The sequence below is a fragment of the Nomascus leucogenys genome, chromosome 3, assembly GCF_006542625.1.
Source record: "Nomascus leucogenys isolate Asia chromosome 3, Asia_NLE_v1, whole genome shotgun sequence".
Classification (NCBI taxonomy): domain Eukaryota; kingdom Metazoa; phylum Chordata; class Mammalia; order Primates; family Hylobatidae; genus Nomascus; species Nomascus leucogenys.
This window is the reverse complement of record NC_044383.1, coordinates 130,201,202-130,229,198: the sequence shown is the minus strand read 5'-3', so window position 1 is coordinate 130,229,198 and position 27,997 is coordinate 130,201,202. Positions and strand designations below refer to the sequence as shown.

Below are 27,997 nucleotides of genomic sequence, written 5' to 3'. Positions count from 1 at the left end.
TGAAAGGTTGAAGAGTATTAATTGAAATAGTTTATAACGATAAAAGTCTGAGGCTAGAAGAAATAATTTTAAAATGTCTCTTGTTTTCTCTTTGCTCTAAAGCAGAAAGCAGGTAGGAGTTATTCAAAGCATTGCTGGAGGAGACAGTCTCTACCTTTCAATCACTTTACTCACTTGATGCCCTCTGACATAATTCACTTTTCAGTTTCCTCAATCAGAATTTGCTGCCAGTGTGTGAAGAGAAAAAGGCAGTTTGATATGCACAGTTGATAAACAGCCAGTGGGTAGTTGGGATTTCACTTTTAGCAATATGCTTTCGGATGCTTTCTGTAGAAAGGCACAGGAAATCAAAGCAGCTACTCCTGTGTAGGTTTCATACACTCTGCTCTACAGTGAACATTTATTAAGCATTTGTAAAATGCCAAATGTGGTACTCAGCAATGGGCAGATATTAACCCATTCATTCCTTATGAGGTATTATCATCATCCCCAGTCTACAGGTTTGAGGCCTAATGAGTTTAAGCAGTTTGCCTAAAGTCACACAGTTAAGGAGTTGAGATATAAATCCCAAAAGTGTGACTACTTGAGAGTCCATCTGTAATCCACAAAGCTACACTAGCGCCTTTTTCCTACACTCCCCACAAGAAGGTTTCTTTTAAAATCATTAGTCTAATAGGAAACGTATTCCCTAATTGAGCTTTTCTATTAGGAACAATTATTAGCATCTAATTCTTAGATCTGGATTAACACATGGAAATACTGTCACCATTAGAATCACTACTTTCTTTCCCACACAAATTTCTTCATATCAGTTTCCCCAACATTGCAACACTTCAGTTGTTACAGCCCTAAAAACAGGGAGTAAGTCACCACAACTTTCAAAAAATCCATAAAATTATTAACTCTCTGAAATAACAGAACACAGATACTTGGAGACGTAAATTTTACAGTCAGATGCATAGAAGCCACAACAGGAAAGGACAGTAGATGAGCTTGCTTTCTTCTTTTTTTTGAGATGGAGTCTCCCTCTGTTGCCCAGGCTGGAGTGCAGTGGTGCAATCTTGGCTCACCGCAACCTTCGCCTCCCAGGTTCAAGCAATTCTCCTGCCTCAGCCTCCTAAGTAGCTAGGATTACAGGTGTGTACCACCACACCCGGCTAATTTTTTGTGTGTTTTTAGTAGAGATGGGGTTTCACTATATTGGCCAGGTTGGTCTCAAACTCCTGACCTTGTGATCCGCCTGCCTCAGCCTCCCAAAGTGCTGGGATTACAGGCGTGAGCCACTGCGCCCGACCAATAGATGAGCTTTCTAAGGGAGAAAGTAAAGACAGGAGCACTCAAGCGTCAAGGCTCAAGGCATCTGTGCAGATTTTTCCACTTGTATCTCTATTAGTACTTACAAACTAAAACAGTTGTTGTAAATCTTACATCTGATTTCTCTTTGGCCCTAGAATGTGAAGCAAAACTTTGCCTGGAAAATGCAGCGAAGATCTATGTTTAAAAAATGATGGGGAATAGATTTTGAGTCCAGTTGGAAAACACATATGCCTTTAAGTAATTCCTTTATATTTTGTAACTATTCCATGAAGTATCTTTTAAAGGGAGAAATCTATCGAGTTTCCAGAATCATCAATGACCTTTTCTTTTCCAACTCATAACACCAGTTAAGGAAAAGCTCACAGAATGTTTACATTCCTTTATCTGTTCCCCTTTCTCGTAAACAGTGTCCTTTGAGCCACTTATTCTAGTCTCGTTGCCTGGTTACTCCTGTTAAATTCTCCCAGAAAAAATATTCTTATATATGGCTGATATCTTTTACACAAGGTACAGAAATATCTGAGTTATCCAACATCATCAATGCATGAGGGTTTTCCATGTAAGTAACCTTTACAGTAACTGAAGTTTCTCCCTTCAAATGTCAAAGGCATCTACTTATCTTTGTTGGAAATCCTCTTCTAAAATGCATGGACACACTTCCTTGGTTTTTAAAAAAGAGGGCATTAGACATAATTTATTGATGACTCAAATGGCCATTATTAACATCTTTGAACCATGCGGTGATACAGTTTTATTTGATTTAAAATGTTTCTCTTTCCTGGGAGTTAAAATAGCAAACTCTTCCTCAGTTATCTCCACTCACCACTGACAGTCTTCTCACTCCCTTTACAGATTGTGGCAAGCAAAGACATTCGAGAAGCAAACATTCAATAATAGTAACTTTCTGCGTGTGTCTGCAGCCCTCTAGAATCAAGCCCACTCCGTAAAGCAAGGAAGGAAAAACGAATCTCAGTGACAGACTGTGTGCACCCCAAACCAGTCATTGTGCTGAAGAACTGATATAAAATCCACCACAATCCTCACAATAACCTTGGGAGGAGGGTAGCATCATTTTCAATTTACTAATAACTGGGTCTCGGAGAAGTTAAGTTCGCCCGGTGAGTAAGAGAGAAGTCTGGGATTTAAACTCACATCTGTCCAGGTCCTGAGTTCATGCCCTTTCCACTTAATCCTGCACTGAAGCTGTTGGGGGAGTTAGGGTGGGAGGCACTAGTGTGGGGAGGTGCTAGGTCGGGAGGCGCGAGTGTTGTTAAGGAGCAATATTCTCTGCTCTGTTTCTTCCCTTCTCTGGCATCTCTCTCCACCTCCTCCTGCAAAGGGGCATGGGGTTGCTTATCTAATTAGTGAATCTAAAAGAAGAACCTGTCTGCAGTAGCCCAGCCACTTCCTTCTTTTTCCTAAAAGTGGGTTTACCAGAGAACCTGTGTTGTCTCCGCACTATCCCTGGGTGGGGTGGGTGAAATCAGCTCTGGCCAGGGAGGGTAAATCCAGCTAATGCTGGCTTCAAAATCAGAATGCACAGTCCCACAGATGTAAGCCACATCTTCCAACCTTGTCTTTATCAGTCACTAACGAGACCCTTTGGCCTCTGACTGCTTTTCCTTTCTTATTGCTCCATGGGTGTGGAAGTCAGGCAGGTAAGGAGCAGCTACTTACTGTGTTCCTTCCTTAATCACCATGTTAAGTAAAATCAAAGGAGGTGAGAGCAGAAACAGACTGTAATGATTAGCTTGCACAATGCCTTCACTGTAAAGATGAGGAAAGAGAGGCTCATTGTATTAACATACAAATAATGATTAAAAGAGTGTTATTAAGGCCGGGTGCGGTGGCTAATGCCTGTAATCCCAGCACTTTGGGAGGCCGAGGTGAGTGGATCACCTAAGTTCAGGAGTTCAAGATCAGCCTGGCCAACATGGTGAAACCCCCATCTCTACTAAAAATACAAAAATTAGCTGGGCGTGGTGGTGTATGCCTGTAGTCCCAGCTATTCGGGAGGATGAGGCAGAAGAAAAAAAATGTTACTAGCAAAGTGGAAAAAACTCTTATGTAATTGCCATTTCCATTTATAGCAATAAAATTCTAACACGTCTAAAGCATTTTCATGAGAGTAGCATATATTGAGACTTCAACAAATGATAACTACTAATTTTACTATATTATCATTATTATTATTGTTTGACACAGGGTCTTGCTCTGTTGCCCAGGCTGGAGTACAGTGGCACAATCATGGCTCACTGCAGCCTCTGCCTCCTATGTTTAGCAATGCCTAAGCCTCCTGAGTAGCCGAAACTACAGGCGTGTGTCACCATGCTCAGCTAATGTTTGGCATTGTTAGTAGAGACAGGGTTTCATTACACTGGCCAGGTTGGTCTCGAACTCTTGGCCTCAAGTGATCCACCCGCCTCAGCCTCCTGAGTAGCTGGGACTATGGGCTAATTTTTATATTTTTTGTAGAGATGGGTTTTGCCTGTTGCCTAGGCTGGTCTCAAACTCCTGAGCGCAAGTGATCCCCTCCGCCTCAACCTCCCAAAGTGCTATAATTACAGATGTGTGCCACTGTGCCTGGCCTAAGGTTAGTTTTGTAGTACCAGATAGTATCAGAACCATGAAAGCATCAACCAATTAGATTATTTCCATGGCGTGGTGAGCATCTGTTCTCATCCCACATTCTTGATCTGCCCTCCTAGGTGGCCCCATTCTTTCACCTTGAATTTGTACATACTCTTTGTGAAAGGGTGCAAAAAAATTTTTTCTGGCCAGGCACAGGGGCTCACACCTGTAATCCTGGCTTGAGAGGCCAAGGCGGGTGGATTGCTTGCGCTCAGGAGTTCAAGACCAGCCTGGGTAACAGGGCAAAATCCAGCTCTACAAAAACACAAAAATTAGCCAGGTGTGGTGGTGCACACCTGCAGTCCCAGCTACTCGGGAAGCTAAGGCTGGAAGATCGCTTGAATCTGGGACACAAAGGTTGCAGTAAGCTGAGATCACACCACTGCACTCCAGCCTGGATGACAGCGTGACCCTGTCTCAAAATAAAAATAAAATAAAAATAAAGATGTTCTTACTACACATTCTTTGCAGCTTCTCTGATCAAGAGGTACAGACTATTTCTCAACTCCTTGAGTTTGAGGGTGGCTATGAGACTGAGATTTGCTTTGACCATTGAGACATTAGCAAATATGATGCAAGCAAAGGTCTAAAAAGCATTTGTGCAAAAGGGCTTGCTATTGGGTAGCTTAATTCCTCTATATGACAAAGCCTGGACTAGCCTGCAGGAAGATGATGCCCAGCTGAGCAGTACTTGAGGCTGAGCACAACCACCAGCTAACCCACCAAAAGACTGAAAATGAAGGAGCCGAGGAGAGCCCAGTAGAAGACTGCTCAGCCAATCAACAGGATAGTGAGAAATAATAAATCGTTGTGTTTGAAACCACCAAAATGGGTAGCAGCTTCTTATGCAGCATAAGCTAAATGACAGAAAAATTGGTACCTAGAAGTGGCATGCTGCCAGAACAGAAACCTAAAACATTCCACCTTGGCTTTGGCACCAGATAGCAGGTGAAAAGCAGTGATGTAACTGCTAAGTAAAACTGGAAAGATGGCATGCAGACTGTCAGAGGAGGGTGGAAGTGGTGAGGAAACTGCGAGAGCAGTCAGGGGAAAAGGCAGCCCATATCATAGGCAGCCAAACACTTGGCAACACTGTTGCCTATGGCAGCTCCAAAGGCTGAAAATGTTAGTATGAATTTTGCATCTCGCTGCAAAGATCTCCAGACAATGTTGAAAGTGTTTGAGTGTGTCTATAACTACACAGAAGTTCTGCAAGAGAGAGACAAACGAAAAATTGAATCATCTAGTTTGCAAGCATTATTTAGAGAAAATAGAGAGAAACCAGAACTCACAAGATAGGAAAATAAAAACTTTTGATCTCTCCAGTCTCTTCAACTGGAAGAAACAATTCTAAGTAAGAAATGGCCTTAGATGGCCTTAAAGACCTTGGTAAAATTGAATAAGGTGCCTCGTAGACCTTCTCAGCTAGACAAAGTGAGCTCTAAGACTCTAAGTGTGTTGTCTCAAACAACCTGATCCTCAGCCTGAAGTAGACAGAGGTCTAACATGAAAACAATTCAGAACATAGGTTTTAGGGGCATGGAGCCTAATTAGAGCATTTGGAAATCCACAAAGTTTTTAGGAGAATTTTACTAAAAAGCACACACACAACCTTGGCCTAAAAATACAAAGACTTTTCAAAGGAAAGGAGGCCTCTGGGTCCCCAACGTTTTATGATCAGGATCTAGGCCAATGAAGCTATTTAGGAGCAAAAATAAGCCATTTGCTGTGGGAAAAGGAAGAGTTTCAGAGGGTACAGCCAAGAGCAGTGGAGGACTATAAACCAGGAAACCACTTCTGAAAAGCAGAGCTGGGTCCTAATCAAGGAACATGGCCCAGCCCAGGATCAGGGGCACCTGGTAACATGTGCTTGGACAGAACTGCTATGGACGAGTGATTGTCATATGTATCCTGTTAATGGCTCTTTTTTTTTTTTTTAAATGGGGTGTCTACTTTTGTTATCCTTTTCCTATCTCATCATTATATGTTGGATGTGTATGGGAAAGACAGTCTGTTCATTGTCTTGGGATCAAGAGGATCAGCATAAGAAGAGCTATCTCTGAGGAGTTTGAACTGTATCTAGATCTCATGCAGATCAGGCATAAGTCTCTAGACTTCAAGGCTAATACTATAATCTGATGAGACTTCAGGGAATCCTGGGATGGGAGGGAGCATATTTTTCTTGCAAGAGAAATGTGAATAATTTTTGTCAGAGACAGACTGTACTTGATTACAACAAATGGCAACAAATTCTTAGCACCTCCCATCAAGAAGTGGTGTCGGTCTCTCTACCCTTTGAATCAGTTTCTCTACTCTTGGCCATGAGACTTGCTTTGACCAAGAGGATAGGAGGAAACATGGAGCAAGCAGAGGCTTCAACAGCACTAGCACCTCGGGGCTTATCCGCTCTGGGAACACGGAAACCATTATGTGAGAAAGCTCAGGCTAGCCTCCTGGAGGATGAAGACCGCACAGAGAGCTAGGCCAGCCCCCAGCTGACCCGCCTCTACAGCTGCGTGGCTGAGTCCAGGTGAGATCCATAGAAGAACCACGAGTGCTTACTGTCTGCCAGAGACTGCTGTGGAAGGTTTACACGGATTATCTCATTAAATCCTTGCACCCATGAGAAATAGAAAATTGTTATTTGGGGGTGGCTTGTTATACTGACAAAGCTACCTGATACACCTCTCCTTGGGTTTCTCTATGCTCCTTACAGTGTATTCTTCTTTAAAGAAGACTTGGAGGCTGTTGTGAATCATGGATAAATTATAATTTCTGGAAAGTAAATTCTCATGCATTTGAAACAAAAGTTTATTGCTATGATTTTAAAACACAAACATAAGCAACATGAACCAAATAGTTGTCCTTATGAAGTATGTCACCTATCCAATAATTGTGACTTAAGGTATATATTAATATCTTGATTTTAATTCAGTAGATCTTTGTGATATTCTACTCATATTGTATGCAAAAGTTAATATAAAGCATACACATTTTTTAAAAGCACATGTTTCTTAACATGTCTGAAGACAGCGCTTTTTTGTTTGTTTTTTGAAGACTGTGGTCATACTTATGGTGAGGAGAAAAAAAAGATGCTAAAAAAAGATTATCTCACACACACACACACACAGCTTCCACACAAAGACTCTGCAGAAGCTGTTCGATAATACAGTGTGCTAAATAGGAGTCCTTGAGCAGCGGGGTCAGGAAAATACAGAGATACTTGGCAGTTTTAATCTTGGCTGAGTTTCAGTCTGATAAGAGGTTTTGAGAACTTGAAGAGCCAGTTTTTAAATGGAAGTGGATAGTTCGAAGTGTATCACAAGTCTATCATTCAGCTCACCAAAATAAACAGTATGCAGGCACAGTACAGCTTCCCAAACAACACAACTCCACTGCCACATCCCAAAGTTTCCTTCATCATCAAAGACGGGACCAGAGAAGTTTCCTGCTGCCATGCTAAAAAGAGCAAAAATTAGTGGAATGTGAACTAGGTTTCTAAGGAATTTCAGAAGTTTATTATGGCTTTATTAACTCCCTTCAAAATGTTAATGGCAATCAGGACACTTCTTTTCAGAGCTGTAGGTTCAGTTTAGAACTCCACATCTACTCAGGGACATATAGGAGAGGGGCTAAGTGTTCAAGCCTGGGGAATTATGTGGAGACATATCCAGATCTCAACTCTCCTGCTACTGGGTCTTGCCTGGGTTTCCTCACTGGTTTCAGGGTTCCCAGCAGTTAGGGCAATTCTGAACAGGTGAGTGCAATTCTTAATCGAAGAGTGCTTTTCAAGCCTCTGCTATGTTCTGTATTGTTGTAGGCCATCTTCTCTATACCTGGTCTTCTCCATGTATAAATAATTACCTCATAGGATAGTAGAGGGGATTAAATGAGGTAAGCCATGTAAAGCTCTTAGACTAGCACCTGGCAAAGACTGAGCACTCTGTATATGTTACCTATGGTCATGTATTCATGTGATTTAAATTCCCTCAAATAACTAATGGAGATTCAGTAACTATTTGTATAAATGATGCCATTTGTTAATTACACTACTAACAGTTTATTTTCTGTCTCATCTATGATCATAAGTGAACACTAATACCTGTGCATTACTCAATTATTTGAGGTTTTAAATACCTTTCTTCCAACTATTTTATTGTAAAATATCTCTTTCTGATTATGAAAGCAACCCATGCTCTTTGTAAAATATAATAATAATAATACAGATTGAGCATTCCTAATCTGAAAATCTGAAATCTGAAATGCTTCAAAATCTAAAACTTTTTGAGCATTGGCCACAAGGGGACTATTCCACACTTGACCTCCTGTGACAAGTCGCAGTCAAAACACAAGTACATAACACACAGTTTACTCAGCGTCCCCAAGGCAAAAAAGACCCTCCCATCCCCCTTCAGCTGCAATATATCTTTTCTGCACATACCCAGATTCCCCTTTTCAAGCACACACACATACACAAAAGGTAATAAAATGGCATGTGTGCAGCAGGCTGGATGCACCAATAGCAGATTCTCCACCATGCCCCACATAGCACCAAGAACTTCATGTATTAATCACTATGACTCTTTGCTTATACTCTGCTCTGAACATTTTTGAAAATTTCAAAAAGGCCTGCAGATACTTCTGTGAGTTACAGTGACAAGAAAAAGGGGAAGCAATTATGTTTATCTGTAGCAAAGAAAATCAAGCTATTGGAGAAACCAGACAGAAAAATATGGTGTTGGAATGACCACCTTATATATGACCTGAAGAAACAAAAAGATAAATTGTTGACGTTCCATGCTGAGTAAGAAACGATGTCAGTTTATAAAATCAAAGAGACTTCTAAGACAAAAACCCTTGTTAATGAGGCAGATGACTCTGGAGGAAACATTTGAAAAGGCCACCCAGCAGAATGCCTCCTCATCCTCAGAGGACCCACTTTCTGGTCCCTCAACTATTACTGATGTTTCTTCTCACCTAAAAAAAATACAGTCTACAGTAACTTTTTAATCGGAATACATAATTAGCACGTAGAGACTGAAAGCCTGCCATTGTTGTTGCTGTTAACAGTGGGTATAGGTATTTGGTGATGCTACTGGGCTTAGTTACTCTGAACACATTATTTTTTTCACTGCATTAATGGTATGTTTTTTTTTTTACCATTAAGTACTTATGTGTGAATAAGTCTAAGAACATGACTGTAGTCAGGCCTGGTGGTTCACACCTGTAATCCTAGCATTTTGGGAGGCTTAGGTAGGCAGGCTGTTTGAGTCAAGGAGTTCAAGACAGCCATGGATAACATGGTGAAACCCCACCTCTACAACAAAATACAATAATTAGCTGAGAGCAGTGGTGTACACCTGTATTCCCAGCTGCTTGGGAGGCTGAGATGGGAGGATCACCTGAGCCCAGGAGGTTGAGGCTTCAGTGAGCTGTGATCATGCCACTGCACTTTAACCTGAGCAACAGAGCAAGATCTTGTCTCAAAAACAGAAAATAAAAAAGAAATGAAAAAAAGGAGAAGTGATTGCTTATCAGTAGCATGTAAATTTAGAGTCAGGAATGATGGTGATACCAAGCAAGCACAGATTGTCCACGTGGGTGCCTGAGATAGTGAAACCTTTGTTTTCTGATGGTTCAATGTACATAAACTTTGTCATGCACAAAATTATTAAAAACATTGTGTACAATTATCTTCAGGCTATGTGTGTAGGTATATATGAAACATAAATTTCGTGTTTAGATTTGGGTCTTATCCCCAAGATATCTCATGATGTATATGCAAATATTCCAAAATCCAAAAAAATCTGAAATCCAAAACACTTCTAGTACCAAGCATTTCAGATAAGAGATACTCAACCTGTAATAATAAATCAAATAAGACAGAATTGTTTAACATGAAAAGTAACAATTTTCCATCATCTAATACAACTATGTATAATAACTCTATAAAATAACCAATGATAAAATATAATACATATTCTTCCAGATTCTTTTCTCTACCAGAAGGTTGCCAACATTTAAGAGACGGTGTTCAGAAGAAACAATCCTGTTACTGTGAAATTTAGTTTGTTTCCCTGGAAAACCACAGGAGCTCTCTGGGGTTTCTTCTTACCAGGGGCATCCCTTAGAGATGCAGGGCCACAGGGCAAGTCACACTGTACTTTCCATCAACAAAATTTTTGTGCAGGTGAAGTCAGGCAAAAAGAAAGAAAGAGAGAGGTAGACAGAAGGAAGCGAAGGGAAGGGAAGGGAAGGGAAGGGAAGGGGAGGGGAGGGGAGGGGAGGGGAGGGAAGGGGGAAAGGTGGAAGGTGGGGCCAGCTACTGTGGCTCATGGCTGTAATCCCAGCACTTTGGGAGGCCAAGGCGGGAGGATCACATCAGGTCAGGAGTTTGAGACCAGCCTGGCCAACGTGGTGAAACCCCGTGTCTACTAAAAATACAAAAATTAGTGGGCCATGGTGGCACATGCCTGTAGTCCCAGCTACTCGGGAGGCTGAGGCAGGAGAATTGCTGGAACCTGGGAGGCAGAGGTTGCAGTGGGCCGAGATCGCACCACTGTACTCCAGCCTGGGCTGCAGAGTGAGACCCTTTCTCAAAAAAAAAAAAAAAAAAAGGAAAGAAAAGAAAAGAAAAACAAACAGAAAGAAAGGAAGACTGAGGGAAACTTGGAAAAGAAAATTTTAGGATGCAAGAAAATCCTCCTGTGTGCTTTCATGTTTAAGAATCTCAAGGTGGTTATGCCAATTCCACACGTCCCAGAGATTGTGAAAGAATCTTGAAGCGTCTAAGCCAGTCTGAGGACTGATATCTTTAAGACTTAATGTTTATAAAATTAGTGGCTAGGTTTTCTTTTGGGAACAAGTTAACAATTTTAATGCATTACATATACATTGAACATCTCTTCTTCATAAGTGTCTCATAAAGGTAAGCTGTATTCCCCTCACCCCCACCACCAATTAATAAGGTTTCATTGTTAGTGGTGGTAGATTGTGTTAGGTTTTTTAGTTAGATTCAAGAACATGTAGTGAAAAGATCTTGTTCTTCATCAAACAGACAGAAGCCTTAAAAGTATTATTTCCAAACAAGAAGCAAAGGGTAGATACTCCTACTGCTGCTAATATCATTTGAAAAGCAAATGCCATGCAGGAGAAAGGGTACTTGGCCTGGTAAGCGAGGGCTTATTCCCATTTCCAACTCTAGCTGCGTAAAGTTGAACTAGACATTTAACATTTCTGTCAGTTTCCTCATCTGTAAAATGGTAATAACTCTACTTACCTCACAAGGGTTACTTTTTGATGGTTAAGTAACGTAAGTTATGTACATGAAAGCACTTTGTAAACTTTAAAGTATTTTACAGTCTTAGGAATTATTATTTTGAACTGCTGCCATCCATAATCACTTAATTTATCAGGTAGCTTATTGAAGATACTATAAGTACCACTCCTTTGGAAGCATGTGCAGATCATATGATCTAAAATGATTCTATAAAACCAAAGAATGATTCTATTATTAGTTTTTATATTACTCCTATAACTCAAGTTACAGCATATTAATGCTCTATTCAGCCCAAACTTCAGGAAGACAGGAGTTAGGTGCTTTGTACTCACTACATAAAAAGGGCTAAGAAAACAAACTCACTTATTGTAAAGAAATTTTTCTTTTTTTTTTTCTTTTTTGAGACAGAGTTTCATTCTTGTCACCCAGGCTGGAGTGCAATGGCACGATCTCGGCTCACCGCAACCTCCGCCTCCTGGGTTCAAGTGATTCTCCTGCCTCAGCCTCCCGAGTAGCTGGGATTACAGGCATGCGCCACCACACCTGGCTAATTTTGTATTTTTTAGTAGAGACGGGGTTTCTCCATGCTGGTCAGGCTGGTCTCGAACTCTCAACTTCAGGTGATCTGCCCGCCTCTGCCTCCTCCCAAAGTGCTGGGATTACAGGCGTGAGCCACCACGCCTGGCCAAGAAAATTTTTCTTCAAAGTGAATATATTGCATTATACCTGTCAAAGAAGATAAATGACCAATATCTCCTTGCAAAACAAAACCAACTAAAAAGTAGTCGTTGATCCTCTTACACATTTACCCCAATTGAAACTGTTCCATGTAGCAACTGTGCTCTTTTAAGCTATACAGGCTGAGCACAGTGGTTCACACCCGTAATCCCAGCACTTTGGGAGGCTGAGGCAGGCGGATCACCTAAGGTCAGGAGTTTGAGACTAGCCTGGCCAACATGGTGAAACCCCATCTCTACTAAAAATAAAAAAAAAATTGGCCGGGCATAGTGGCAGGTGCCTGTAATCTCAGCTACTTGGGATACTGAGGCGGGAGAATCACTTGTACCCAGGAGGCAGAGGTTGCAGTGAGCCGAGATTGTGCCCTGCACTCCAGCCTAGGCAATAAGAGCAAAACTCTGTCTCAAAAAATAAAAAATAAAATAAAATAAAGCTATACAGAATCAACATCTATAGGAATTGAAAAAAATCTTAAACATCTTTTAACAGTAACAGAATTTTAATTTTCCCTCATATGTGAGCTTCTAATTTGGATAAAAGGGGTGCTGCATGTTTGCAGTGATACTGGTAATGTTTATCATGGGAATCAGTAGATATCTTTCTATATGTCCAAAAGTGCAGAAAATTCTGTAGCTAAAGAATAATGTAATTTGTTCTCTTGTGAATAGACTATCAGTATCCATGCAGAATAATTCCCAGAAATCATGAAATGCATACAACTTTAAATACTGTAACTCTCACTTTTACTTATGTTGAGTATTCTTTATCATTTGATTTTAACATAATATTAAAATACCTCAATTCTATTAGCTAAAATATACACAACAGCATAGAAATAATGGCATCCATTAGCTTTATTTTATTTTCATAAACCAAGTTGGGAAGGCTTTTAATGAGCTTTTAAGTAATATTCATAAAGTAGACTATGTGATTGATATTCTTATCCACATCTTTCAGGACACATGTTTGCACAGGCTACTCTGATAAGGACTTTCATGTGTTTATTCAACAAGTATTTATTGAGTATTTATGTGCCAGGCATGATATGATGATGTTAGCTTGGTGAGCAAAACATAGGTGGTCCCAGTCTTTTTAAAATATATTTTCTACATAAGCAAAAACAAAACAAAACTTAAACCTTTTTATGAGAGAGAGAGAGAGACAAGGTCTTGCTCTATTACCCAGGCTTGAGTGCAGTGGCACAATCATAGCTTACTGCAGCCTCCATCCACTGGGCTCAAACAATCCTCCCACCTCAGCCTCCTGGGTACTGGGACTACAAGCCATGTGCCACCACCCAGCTAATTTTTAAATTTTGGGGCCGGGCACAGTGGCTCACACCTGTAATACGAGCACTTTGGGAAGCCGAGGAGGGTGGATCACCTGAGGTCAGGAGTTCAAGACCAGCCTGGCCAACATGGAGAAACCCCGTCTCTACTAAGAAAAAAAATACAAAAATTAGCCAAGTGTGGTGGCAGGTGCCTGTAATCTCAGCTACCTGGGAGGCAGAGGCAGGGAGAATCACTTGAACCCAGGAAGCGGAGGTTGCAGTGAGCTGAGATTGCGCCACTGCACTCCAGCCTGGATGACAGAGTAAGACTCTCTCTCAAAAAACAAAAATTTAAAAATTTTTTTTAAAAATAAAAAATTTTGTAGAGATGGGGTCTCACCATGGGCTAAGTTTTACAATTTTTGTAGAGATAGGGTCTTGCTATGTTGCCTAAGATAGTCTCAAACTCATGGGCTCAAGCAATCCTCCTACCTTGGCCTCCCAAAGTGTTGGAATTACATGCATAAGCCATGATGCCTAGCCCATAAAGCATTTTTAAAGAAATAAATTAAAATGTTATAAATTTGACAGAAGGTAAGACTGATGAGATATTTTAAATGTAGACACAGTTGAAACCAAAACTGACTTATGCAACTTCCCCATTATCAACTGTCTGACAGAGGCTCACAACACATTTAAAGACAGAACTATGAAGATCATGGGAGAAATTCATCTTCAGTTTTCTATGTATTTGCAATGAATTTATTAATTTAAATCACTGGTTTCAACTATGACACAAAGAATAGCTTAGTGTTTAAATAAGGATGCAGAATCGAATAAGCCTGCTTGGGACTCCTATCACCGAGCAAACTAGAATAAGACGATGAACCTCAAAAGGTAATTTACACACAGTGAATGAATTCTCAACAAATACAGGTATTTTCTTAGATAATACTTATGTTGTCACTCATGTTGGTAAACATACACACTTTCTATGAATATCAACAAGAAAATTTATAAATGATAGCTGAGTAATTTTTTACTTACTGCTCTTAGCCTGTCTTGGCCTACAGAAACTCCACCATGGCAAACCACCTTATCCTGCCTTCCTTCTGGAGATGCCCTCCAACCAGAGATGTCCCTCAACCTTTCCCATCCCCTATCCAAATTCAAATTTGTCCATCAAAACATCCCATGCCTATGATCCATCCTCTACGTTTTAAGGCAGTAAACAACTCTTCTTGAATGTATCTGCTTGTAAGTGCTAATAGCTTAATATACTCCTCCATCCAGAAAGCATATTTGCATTTTTGAAGATGCCTTCCACATTCTGGATAAAATAGCAAATTGAACATTACTTTTGCTCCCTTCCAAAACTCCACTAAAGGAACTTTCTAAAGGCATAAGCCAACTAGGATAAAGAATAAGAGAGGAGAAAGCAGCAACACAATGTTGGAAATTATGAAGCAAATGGATAAATGATAATTGGTCTAGTAGATTTAAGAAAGTTAAATCCTCAGTGAACAATGGAGAAGTCCAAGAAGCAACCGAAGTTACACCATCAAATAAATTTCTAAAGACTCAGAACTCATAATAAATGGCCGAGTACCTATGGGAAAGGGCGTGATGGTGGGGTAATAAGTTGGGTTTCGTCAGAAGCTTTTTAAAGAAGTGGGAGTGCCCTCTATCCTCTGTTCCACCCTGGCAGAAGAGTAGACAGATGACAGATTAGACTTCGAACAGGGTAAAACAGAATCTAGACTGCGGTGGAGGTAGCCAACTGAAAAGAGGAGGATTCAGTGAATATTTTTACATGGAATGTTGCACCTTCAAACCCTCTTCCTTCACCTACTTACCAGCACATTGACCTATATCTTACAGGCAGAAAAACAGAAGATCCTTTTCTATAAAGGAGAAAGAAAGAAAAAAGAGTTGAAAAAATAACAGAGTAAAGATAAGGAGCTTAGAGGTCCAGTCCCTTACATTCAAATTCCAAATAATAGGAATTTCAGAGAGAAAACATTCTATGAATGAAATATTGTGTTTGTGCTGCTGCTGTTAACAGTGGTGGGTGCAGGTATCTAGATGTCAACAGAAAGGCAAACTATCCGTAGCACTTGAAGTTGCAGCAAAAGGCAGTTAATAACTTAAGAAATTTTCCGGCCAGGCGCGGTGGCTCATGCCTATAATCCCAGCACTTTGGGAGGCCGAGGTGGGTGGATCACCTGAGATCAGGAGTTTGAGACCAGCCTGACCAACATGGTGAAAGCTCATCTCTACCAAAAATACAAAAATTAGCTGGACATGGTGGTGGGCGCCTGAAGCTACTAGGGAGGCTGAGGCACGAGAATTGCTTGAACCTGGGAGGCGGGGGTTGCAGTGAGCCGAGATCATGCCACTGCACTCCAGCCTGGGCAACAGAGTGAGACTTTGTCTCAAAGAAAAAAAAAAAAAAAGAAATTTTCCAATTAAACGGTACCAAAAATATGCTGACTAAACAGGATTTTTCTCCACTAACTGTTAATCTTTTCAGATGAGGTGACGCTACTATCATTTTGATTCCTTAAGGAATACGTTTCATCCTCTAACGAGTTTACTTTCAAAAAGAGAAAATACTCCATTTTACCATCATCGCTTATTTAAAAATTCAAATTCTTAATGAAAATATAAAAAATGGAGCTAATTTACAGTTAATGAAGTATTCAACTGGATTCACAGTGGCTAAAATCATTACCTACACTTCAGCAATGAACCAAGTTCAACCTATACAAAATGAAAAGTGCAAGAACAGATGTCTAGAATGATTTCCTTATCATTTATGTGCTCCTTTTATATAATATTTATGGTAAAAGCAAGACAAAAAATGAGAACATGAATCAAGTTATACTTGAGATAAACCAAGGAATATGCCAGGAGGTGAGGAAAGATATGAAAATACATGGCAAATGGCCATGACAGGACCTCACACATCCATTCACTTGAAGTCATACTTCAAGCCTGAGTTAAATGCTCACTTGCACTATAATTTTTAGTTCCATTTTTTTTGGTGTCAGTGTGGTCAAGATGCTGAATGGTGTGGATATGTTTATCCACTTGAATGGGACACATCGGAGCATTACATAACTCCACCTACATCTAGTAAGTCCCGCTTTATGGTGAATTAATCCCTCCCTCCCTACAATCAGCCAAATGGTTGGTATTCTTAGTACTTAATGTAGAGGTTCATAGGTTAAATATGCACATGTAAGCACTTGGCCTATTTGCTTTGTGATGTCAGGTTAAACAAGAAATAGGTTCTCACTAGAGAACAAATCTGGTACTTTTTCAACCCAAGATTTGCCTGTTAACTTATATATTAAACTTAAGGTCCTTTATCTATTGAATATAATAAATGTAAATAAATTGCAGCAGAAGAGCTGCAAAGGTTCAAAAGTTAAAAATCAGAAAGTCTCAATCCTTACCCTAAACTTACAATTTATGGGGAGAAATAAGCAGGTACAAAAATAATTTTTAAAAAGGCCAGGCACAGTGGCTCACTCCTGTAATCCCAGCACTTTGGTAGGCTGAGGCAGGCGGTTCACCTGAGGTCAGGAGTTCGAGACCAGCCTGGTCAAATATAGTGAAACCCCATCTCTACTAAAAAAATACAAAAATTAGCTGGGCGTGGTGGTGCACACCTGTAGTCCCAGCTACTCGGGAAGCTGAGGCAGGAGAATCACTTGAACCCAGGAGGCGGAGGTTACAGTGAGCAGAGATTGTGCCCTTGCATTCCAGCCTGGGCAACAGAGTCTCTCAAAAATCATAATTTTTTTTTGAAAAACAACAACTGGCCAGAAAAGGAGAAAAAGGACACAGCATGAGCCACCAAGCTGAGTGGAGGCTGCAAACTGCAACACTGGGGTTGTGGCCTCTTCACCCAGGGCATCAAAAGTGACCTGGCAAGAAGAGAAACCTCAGTGGACATGGACTTCTGGGGCAATGTACTTCACCCACTGTCTCCAACAAGACCCAAAAGCAAATCTGTCAAGCACCCTCCTAGGCCGTAGTAATCAGATCCTTGAGATTAATTTTTAAAAGGTTGTGATGTAAGTTGATGATTTTCAGAGCTTTACATTTATTTTCTTCCACTGTATATTACATATTAAAATATTAACAAAGTAACTTCTAGTAATGGTGCATTGAATGAGACACACAGAAACTTCCCTCTCTGTTCCTTATTTTACCTCATTAAATGAAGGTGTCATTTTTTTGTACTCTCTTTTTTCACGGACACACACACACACACACACACACACACAGTCAATTTTGAACTAGCTCAACCAAAAGATCTTCCTTTGTTAAAAAGTAGTCTCTTGGAACCAAAGCCAAACCTGTAACTTCTATTTTGATACAAATTATATTTCAGGAAAATGAGACACTTCCTCTGACCTTAGACTAGGCTGGGTTTCCAGCTCTATAATTTCACTTCTCCTTTTCTGGTACTCACCATATTTTATTGCTAGTTGTTTGATAACATATTCGATTGTTACTTATCTTCTCTGCTTGCTCATAAGCTTCATAGGGTTAGGAGCTGTACCTGTTGTGTCTGCACCATTTACTCCAGAGCACCCGGCATATAGGAAAGCCTCGATAAATAGTTGTTGAAGAAATACGCTCACCAGAATCGTTATTTTTTTCACTCATTTTTGATGAGGCTAGGTCTCTCATACACAAAAATGAAAAAGACTGTTCTTGCTCTTACAGGCTGTTAGAGAGAATAATGATAATAAATGCCATAATAGAGGGATCTATGGGAATACTTTGAGAAGTCAGTCTGGCCACAGGGCAGGGAAGGTGGTGTCTGAGCTGATCCTAAAAGGTTTAAAAGGAGTTAGCTTGGTAGGGAGAAGGGAAAGGGACCCAGGCATAGACAACTTCAGCAAAGGCACGAAGCATGGAAAGTGTAAGAAACACAGCAAGTTGGTGTTTCAGGAGTAAAAATTGGTAGGCTTAAAAGTGCTTTTCCCTTTGAAGAAAAAATCATTGCCAATGCCAGTGAATCAGATAATATTCCATCCTACATTTATGAATGCTTAACATTCTCCTGTAAGTTATCTCTGATCCTATTAGACAATTATTAAAGTTTTAAGAAAGCACCTCAAAGCTTCCTCTGGCATAAGATATCCTGAAACCTTCTTATTCTCCTAGAAAGTTTACTGATTCCTCTAAGTTCACTGATTCCCATCCCCCATCTGCAACTATTCAAAAAATTTGGCATCTCTCACTCTGCTATCTAAGATAGTATAAGGCCAAGCCAGGGACACCTCTCTCCCTCTTGCAATCTTGGTCAGAAGCCAGCAAAGGAATTTGGGCTGTGCTGTCTCTTGGCCACATCAGGAGTTTAAATGAAAAGCAAGGTATGACTCTCACTATACCAGGCCTGCTGGGACTAAGGCTCCAGTGCTCCTCTGCTGTCCCATGGTTCCCATGACTTCTGGATAATCTGAAAAAGTCTCAATAGAATTGGTCACCATGAAAGGCATAAGAGTTTAAGGTGAAGGTTCTCAAACTATAGCATATATTGAAATCATCTGGGGAAAATGTGTTGAAAATGTCAATTCATGAGTTCCACCCCTGGATTCTATTCCAGTGGATCCAGAATGGGACCCTGGACTTTTATTCCTCTTTTCTTTTTTTTGTTTTTCCCCTGTTTTTTTTTTTTTTGTACTGAAATATCTTTGGTAATTCTGAAGGTTATAATCTACAGACTACATACTGAGATTGTGAGATTCTGAGATTATAATCTATAGACTACACACTGGACTGGTTTGAGGACTTTCAAGGGCTTGAAAGAGAGAGCGAGAGAAAGAGAGAGGGGGGAGCCCTAATATCACAAAATTGTTCAACATTTAACAACGTTAAAGCCTAGCATTACAGCAAGGACTGGTGTGTGTTATGCTTTTGTTCTGGGTCTGGACAGCCACAATTGTTTGTTACCTGGGTGCCAGAGTTTAGCCTTCTTTGGTAAACACCACTACTGCCCTCGCCACGGCCCACTCTCCCTGGCTCTTCTGCTCCTAATCTTCTTAGGATTAAGACTACTTTGTCTTCTTGCTCTCTGGTCAGCTACTCTAAAATCCTTAAGGGCCTTGGGAAAAAAATGACAACTTTCTGGTCTCCACTCTGCACGGTGATGGTCTGGGCCATCAGACACAAGCAAGGCTGTTGCAGAGGAGAATGCTCTCTTGGCTACAAATGTAGTAAATGATGTGGTATCCAGATCCCCTTCCGGACCAAGATCCTCAGTCCCCCAGGTACTAGGAAGGTTGGCTGCTGAAGGCTTCCAGTTCCAGAAATTGCCCTGGACTGAAGGGAGCTGCTGCCTGCATCCAATGATTAGTTGATGTAGGTACAAATGCTGAGCCTCTTGCCTCAGGAGGCAGAACAATTCTGAACAACAATCCCAGCTTCCAAGTTCCTCACTGTTGAGGCCGCTGTTTTGCACGCCCCACAGTTCCATTTCTCCCCCTGTGCAATCCTGCTTCCCTCTCTCCTACTGTGTGTTGTGCCCAGAGCACTCACTTCCCAATAAAAACTTCCTGTATGGAAATCTCAGAGTCTCCGGTCTGTTTCCTGGCAACTTGACCTGAGACACTGAACTTGCGCCTTTCAGTCAAGTCCTGACAGCATCATGTAGCAGGCCTCTGCACTTAACTTCTTGGGCAATCTTGGGTGGTCGCTTAATCTCTCCAGGTGTTTCCCACCTTATCTATAAAATGTGGATAATGGCAACAGCAACAATGAATCCTTATTTTTCCATTCTTTCTGGCTGTTATGAGAATTAACAGAAATAACATATATGACAATACTTCATAAACAATAAACAGCTAAATAATATTATCAGCTGAACATCGTTATATGTTGGTTTACCATGCAGTAGTCAAGGAAGAGGGGAGGAGGAGGAGGGAAATGTTGTATTATTACAGAATTTAGCTAATACACTATGTCCTACTTATCTCAAATCAACAGATTTGGGCCACTAATCAACATAACAAAGCACATAATAGAAAATTAGAAATATAACCATGAAAAGAGATTGCTGCAATCCTGAAACTGAAACCGAAGACAGAACTACTTGCTTACTGTTTCCATAGGAAGATAAAAACAGAGCTATTTCACTATTCTGAAAAGCTGAAATTGACCTTATTACACAATAAGTTATGCAAGGAGTAATGGAATATCTCTTTGCATCTTTGAGCAGGGAAACAAGTAAAACAAGTATACAAAATGGGAAATACTTTTCTAGAAGACTTAGTATTTTCTGGATTATTGTGACGTCCTATCCACTGAAAAGAAGGAAATGAGGCCAGGCGCAGTGGCTCACGCCTATAATCCCAGCACTCTGGGAGGCTGAGGCGGGCAGATCGCCTGAGGTAGGGAGTTGGAGACCAGCCTGACCAACATGGAGAAATTCTGTCTCTACTAAAAATACAAAATTAGCCATGCGTGGTGGTGCATCCCTGTAATTCCAGCTGCTCGGGAGGCTGAGGCAGGAGAATTGCTTGAACCCGGGAGGTGGAGGTTGTGGTGAGCGGAGATGGCATCATTGCACTCCGGCCTGGGCAATAAGAGGGAAAATCCTGAGGAGTGGGGAGAGGAGGGGAGGGGAGGAGAGGGGAGAAGGAAGGAAGGAAGGAAGGAAGGAAGGAAGGAAGGAAGGAAGGAAGGAAGGAGAGAAAGAAAGAAAAAGAGAAAGAAAGAAAGAAAGAAAGAAAGAAAGAAAGAAAGAAAGAAAGAGAAAGATTAAATTTTAAAACACATTTAATTAGCTCAAGATGGGCAACTGAAAATTACCAATTCTAAAACTCTACATCATTCTAAAAATTACCAAATTACTGAGCCTTACACGGAAGTTGAATGAAATACACAGAAAATGTCTGGTATCCATAAACTCAGAAGGAGTGGCCAAGAAATGACTTACTCTGACAGATGGTTTCATTATTAGTAAAAGTCACAGAATGATTATTAGGACTGGGAGGAGCCTTAGACGTGGCTTAACAGCGCCCCCAACTCTAGCTATTCTCTTCTCTCAGGGAAACCACAGTTGAATTGAACAGCCAAGACAAACCGATATGAAATATTAACCAAAACCCTTCCCTTTCTTGTGATCTGAGCACTGAATGAAGTATAGGCAGGCACATAAAAGCTCACACCAAGGGGTAGACATGTGGGCTCTGTTACCCGGCAAGGCTTCATGTCACTCTCATTTCTTGGGCAACTATAAATATGTTGATTTCCCAATGAATCTGAAGAAATGCTGAACAAAAAATTCAATTCATGTGTGGAGAAAATATTTTAAAACTTCAAGTTTTAGACATTTGAACATTCTCCCCCGCCCCTGCCGCTGCCCCCAGGCTCAAGCAATCCTCCTGCCTCAGCCTCCCAAAGTGGACATTTGAACATTTTAAAGCTTCAGTAAGTGAGTTTGCTGATTCAGTTTGGGTACAACATTAATTGGGCGTTTTAAACCTTACATGGTCCAAAGTAGAGGTCTCTGAGGAAAAGATAACCAAGGCAGCTTTGTGGACACAATGGTTTAAGCTCTGGGAATCTTCAGACAGTCTCCATTAAAATGTAAATTCCCAGGAGAAAAGGTCTGATTATTCCAGTTTCTTCCTAGATCAATTCTTAGTCCCTGATTGCCAAACAAAAATCAGGATATTAATCCAAGTCAGGGTAGGTTGAATCATCAACGATGAGAACAGTTAAGAGTTGGGATCATTTTTTTGGGCGGCAGCGGGGTGGGTGGACAGGGTTGTTGGTCAAAATACTGCCGTTCAGACAAAAGAATCTACCTAGGTGCCCTAAATAGAAAGCAAGTTCTGAATGCAAGATAACTTGAATCATATTGCCAAGCTAAAATCAAGAGGACAGGAGACACAGCATGACCAGACTGAATAAGATTCTGGAAGTTAGAGGCAGGTAAGGCGCCTGCTTCAGGGTAAAACTAGAACAAAATAGGATTCAAAAGGCAGATCACAAGTTAGGAATGTAAGATCTGGAGTTGTTATGTACCTGTCCGCATTTGTTAGTGGTTTTTCCACCATTTGACCCTGCTCTGTAGATTAACATCTCCCTTGCTAGCCTTTCTGCTTACCTATGGAAGATCTTAGCAACAAAACATTGAGTGCATCTGAGAAATATGAAAAGCTGAGCATTCAGTGTTTAGGAGGGGTGGTAACCAAGGCAGCTCTGCAGACACAATGATTGAAGCACTTGGAATCTTCAGACACTGCGAGTCTCCATCAAGATGTTTCAATTCCCAGGATAAAAATGTCTGTTTATTCCAGGTTTCTTCCTAGATGAATCAGGTATTTCTTGGAGTGAAGGTAGCGGGTGGGATGTCATGTAGCACAGTAGGGACACTGAGGGCCCATCTTATGCATCAAGGCCATTCTTGGATAAGGAAGAATTGTTAGGGGCAGGAGAGTGACTTCAACCTGAGCTTACCACAAAGTCCAAAACCTCATTGATTGATTCATCAAGACAGTACATCACAGCAGAGTGCTTCAGAATGCAAGCTCTGGAACCAAGTGCTTGAGATCCATTTCTGGCTCTGTCAGTTACTAACACTGCACTTTCTTCACCAGTCAAAGCAGTTAATTTGAGTACCTATCTCACAGGATTGTACTGAGGAGTAAAAGGCTTAATGCACATAGTGAGCCCAGGATAGTGCATGGCCCATAATAAGCACTCAATAAATTTTAGCTATTACTAGCATTCATTTGAAAAATCTTAATGAGCACTGATTATGTGCCAAGTACTGTGTGAGCTTCTCACCACCCTTTAGCCCAAACCTATTCTTTCACTGAGTAGGATATTCTTATCCTAGTCATTCATTAGAAACGTGGGAGTCATCTTAACTGCTCCCACCTCCTCATTGCCCACTTCTAAATACACACCCGACATGGTTCCACCTATTAAACCTCTACCAGCCCCTTCCCTCTTTTCCTGTCTGCACTGTCACTGCCCAATTCAGGCCTTCTTTAATGTCCCATCTGCAACATGACAAGTTTCCACAGTGTCTTCCTAAGGTCAATGTCACTCTCGTCTAATCTAAGATTTTTAAAATTCCAAGTTTTGTTATTATTTTTTAAACACATACCTGACTGTATCATTCACTTGTTCAAAGGCTTCAGTACTATTAAACCCTTCCCTTGTGGGGCCTTTGTGATCTGGTCCTTCCTGTCTCCCTAGGCCTCGCTCTGTGCTATCACTAAACAGGCTGGAGTTTCCTGAACGTCCAGTGCTGTTTCACTTCTCTACGGGTGCTGTTCCTTCTGCTGGGTCACCTACCCTTTCACTTGCCTGACAATTCATCCTCCTACATGAACATTCATTATTCCATCAATAAACACTTTCTAACACTTATCATGAGACAAGCCTGGGCCACGTTCAGGAAGTACGATGCTGAATGACAAACTCGACCCTTTCTTTCTCATAGAAAAATAACTTTAGGGCTCTCAAAGGAGGAATAAAGTTTGGAAATTAAGGTAAAGTTGTCTGAAATTTAGCATTGTTGCCTTTACTAGTTGGATATCTTAGCAAACTGGGGAAACTTTGAAACTTTGATACTTGGGCATCAAGTTCAAAAGCATCTCAGCAGATTTCAATTCCAACAGTAAACTGTGGGCCGGGCGCGGCGGCTCACGCCTGTAATCCCAACACTTTGGGAGGCCAAGGCGGGTGGATCCCGAGGTCAGGAGATCGAGACCATCCTGGCTAACATGGTGAAACCCTGTCTCTACTAAAAATACAAAAAAAATTAGCCGGGCGCAGTGGCGGGCGCCTGTAGTCCCAGCTACTCGGGAGGCTGAGGCAGGAGAATCGTGGGAACCCAGGAGGTGGAGCTTGCAGTGAGTTGAGATAGCACCACTGCACTCCAGCCTGGGCGAAAAAGCAAGACTCCGTCTCAAAAAAAAAAAAAAAAAAAAAGCAGTAAACTGTGATACAGTAGATTTATTCATTTTGGCTCACATGGCTATAATGTGCTAAAAAACATTGATTTGAACTACAAAAACAATGATCAAAAACTTGCTTCAATATAGTGTTACAAATGTATAAACTATTAGGCAGGGCATGGTGGCTCACATCTGCAATCCTAGCACTTTGGGAGGCCAAGGCAAGCAGATCACCTGAGGTCAGCAGTTCGAGACCAGCCTGGCCAACAGGGCCAAACCTTGTCCCTACTAAAAATACAAAAATTAGCCGGGTGTTGTGGCTGCCTGTAGTCCCAGCTACTTGGGAGGCTGAAGCACAAGAATTGCTTAAACGCAGGACGTGGAGGTTGCAGTGAGCCAAGATTGCACCACTACACTCCAGCCTGGGGCAACAGAGTAAGACTCTGTTTCAAAAAACGAAACAAAACAACCTATTAATTAGTCACGCCATTTCCTAAAAGTCATGCTGTTAACTAAAGGTGACTGCAATTGTCCAGGGGTGATAATCAGCTGAGTTTCGTTTTACATGGTTATTAAATAATATGAAACACGATTCATTCAAGCACTTTAAAAACCATACCTTTTAAATTCATATATTTTTAAATAATGTATTGAATGAAGAATAGGCTGCCTACAAAGACAAGTAAATAACTAAGCTCAAAAGCTTCCTTGCTCTTCCAGCCATGACCCAGTCCATTCCAAATCCCAGATCTTCAGAAACATCAGTCATATTGGGACAGAAACTTTACTCTGGGTATAGATTTACCCTAGCACCTATCTCATTATATTGAATTTTCCAGCATATTTAAATATCTTAAAAGTCACACTATTAACTGAAGGTGACTGCAATTATCTAGGGGTGATAATCTGCTGAGTTTACTCTTTAAATACACTGGGAACCAGCATATTGAGTTATATTGGGACAGAAACTTCTCTCTGGGTATAGATTTACCCTAGCACCTTGCCGGGAGGATCCTATTATTCATGGTTGTACAAGCAAGGTTCGGGGAAGAGGCTGGCACGAAGGTACCTGGTAACTGTTGTTTGGGGCCGAATTCAGCTCAACTCAGCTCCAGTAGAGATGGTGCACCCTTCTCTCCAGTGTTGAGATAGTGTGCAGTCCCTTCCTAAGGGCTGCTACCCACCGCAATGGGACCTGTTAGCTTCAGCTTTTAAATTTTTCTGCTCCCGCTGGGACTCATCCGCTTCAAAAATCATCATGCAGTTTTAGCACCAATTTAGTAAACACAAACTGTCTGAAATATTTTGATTTTAGAGAGTTACTTACAATCACCACATTAAATGATACCTTTCTCCCATGCAGTGAAAATGACAGCAAAATGGTCATTGAATAATGAAATTAATTTTCTCTTGGGCATCATGTGGCAAAGCACATGATTTCAGTGGTTATCTTAGATCAGCCTAGTGACCTTTACTGGCATGTTGTAACATCAGGCGCCTTAGGAAACTGAAAACTCAATCGTCACTTCCCATACCACTGCCCCAGGTTAGCAGGGCAGGCATTTCATATCTAGAGCCTCATTTTAAATACAGACAGAGCAAGCCTCGCTTTTCAAAAGTTCATTAACAAAGTCTCACAATTAAGACAGCAGCCCTGTGACTCATTTTTGGATACTTGTAAATAACAGCTCCTCCCTTTGCTGAGAAACGGCTGAAACAAGTGCGTGAGAACCACAGGAAGTAATACAGATCTCAGCTGGCGTCAGCGGAGTCTAGAAAAAGGCAGAATTCCCTCTCAGGACGGCGTGGTTTTCGCAGGTATTGCCACTACTTCTCTCCATGTTTCTAAAACAAAGTCTTACGCGGGCTTCGAAGGGACTGTTCCAAGGCTCTATCAATTTCTCCGTCTTTCCTGGCTACTGAGTGACATCGCCAAGTTCAAGTCAAGAAGTACCCATTCTGGTGTTTTTGACACTGTCACCCTACTAGGAAGTGAAGAGGTGATAACAAAAAGACACTTCAGCCTTTCGATTTAAAATAAAAGTAGTCTTGCGTGGACACTTTATAAAGGCAGCCTACCAACAGGTATCCCTAAAATAATTCTTATGAAGCACTAAATCCTAAGTCCCTCAGCCTCTGAAATTAAAAGTAATTAAAAAAAAAAATCATTCCGCTTTATATGAGAAACTCAATGCTGTGTTTCCGAAGGTGCCCAGAGGCGGCGTGAGGACCTGCGCCAGATCCAAAATCCCACCTAAGGCACAGCCGCGGGTCCGCAGCCCAGACAGTGCCCCCGCCCCGGCCCGCCCGCCTCCCCGATCTCTCTACGCAAGGGGAATAGTCAGGAAGAGAAATGGGGGCTCAGGGAGAGAAAAACAAACCTGGACCCGGAGCGAGAGTGCGAACCGAGAAGCCCCTCTCCCCGCAGGGCGCGCGTCACCTGTGGGCGCAGCGATGGGGAAGGAAACCTGTTGCGGGACTCCCGGCGGCTCCGCTCCCGGCGTCTCCTGCGGCCGAGGCTGGGCTCCTCCACGGCCGCCCGAGCTCCTTGCCGCCGCGGCCGCATCTGGGCGCCGCCGGCTCAGCCCCCGCCGCTTAGGAAGCGACCACAGCTGGGGACCAGGCCCCGCCCCGGGATGACAGCGCCGGGGCGCGGCGGCAGCCGGCTCACAGAGCGCGGGTTCCCGCCCCACCCGGAGTCCGTGCGCTCCGGACCGCCCGGAGCCGGGGACGCGCTCCAGCCCCTCCCGCGAGCCCCGGGGCGTTCCCGCGGGCGGCGCGGACCGGCGCGGAGAGTGGGATGTTTGCCGCCCGAGACACTTCCTCCGCTCATCCTCTGGTCCCCAGAGCAGGGAGCGCGCTGGACTTTCCCCGGGAATCCCCGCTGCGCTGGTGACATTTGCAGTCGGGTGCGTTTCCGCGGCGGGGACGCTGTAAGCGGTCTCTGAGCGTGGGTGTGGCTGCGGAAGCTGCGGCAGGTCCTGCATCCCTGGGATCCTCGAGGAGGCGGGCGAGGAGCCTGCGGTCACACAGAGGCCGAGCACCGCCTTCCCAGAACCCTGCCGGCCAACCTCTCTCCAGTCGGCCACAACACCCGCTGGGCTCATCATTCCCTGGATATCAACTGAGCGTCCCCTTGTGTGCCCAGGATGCCACCGCGCTCAAAAATACTGCCAAGACCCACCCTCCAGGTCCTGGCACTTTAACGGGGAGAGATAAACAGAAAATGTGGATTGTGCCAGGTGGTGGTAAAGCACCTTGAAAAACAAGGCTGAGGCTGAAAAGTAAGGAAGTGATACTCAAGAAAGGAAAAATCGGGCTGGGCGCGGTGGCTCACGCCCGTATTCCTAACACTTTGGGAGGCTGAAGCGGGAGGATCTCTTGAGCCCAGGAGTTTGAGACCAGCATGAGCAATATGGTGAAAGCTTATCTCTACAAAAAATAAAAAAATTAACTGGGCGTGGTGGCGCGCGCTGTGATCCCAGCTACTCGGGAGGCTAAGGTGGAAGGATCACTTGAGGCTGGGAGATCAAGGATGCAGTGAGCCGAGATCGCGCCACTGCACTCCAGCCTGGGCGACAGAAGGAGACGCTGTCTCAATTGAATGAGAAGAAAAAAAATAAAAATAAAGAATGAATCCTGCCTTGATGGGAGAATATTTAGACACAGGAACCACCTGAAAGAGCTCCCAGTTGCCAAAGATGGAACCATTTGAGCAACGAAGTAAACTAAACAAGTAGTATTGGATTACAAGCCAAAGTAAAAAATATCCATGAGTCTACACTGATATAAATAAACAATTGAATAAATAAAAGGCGGAGA

The 27,997-nt window shown here is 42.2% G+C and overlaps 1 protein-coding gene across 1 annotated transcript in view; it reads right to left on the bottom strand.

Annotated features, from left to right (window-relative positions):
* STX11 (syntaxin 11) overlaps positions 1 to 26,846 on the bottom strand; it is a 35,717-nt gene extending 8,871 nt beyond the window's left edge. Inside the window, exon 1 of the mRNA XM_004087661.2 lies at positions 26,557 to 26,846. The gene's annotated coding sequence lies outside the window, so the exon portion shown is untranslated. The remainder of the gene's footprint in view (positions 1 to 26,556) is intronic.
* Between the last annotated feature and the right edge of the window lie 1,151 nt (positions 26,847 to 27,997).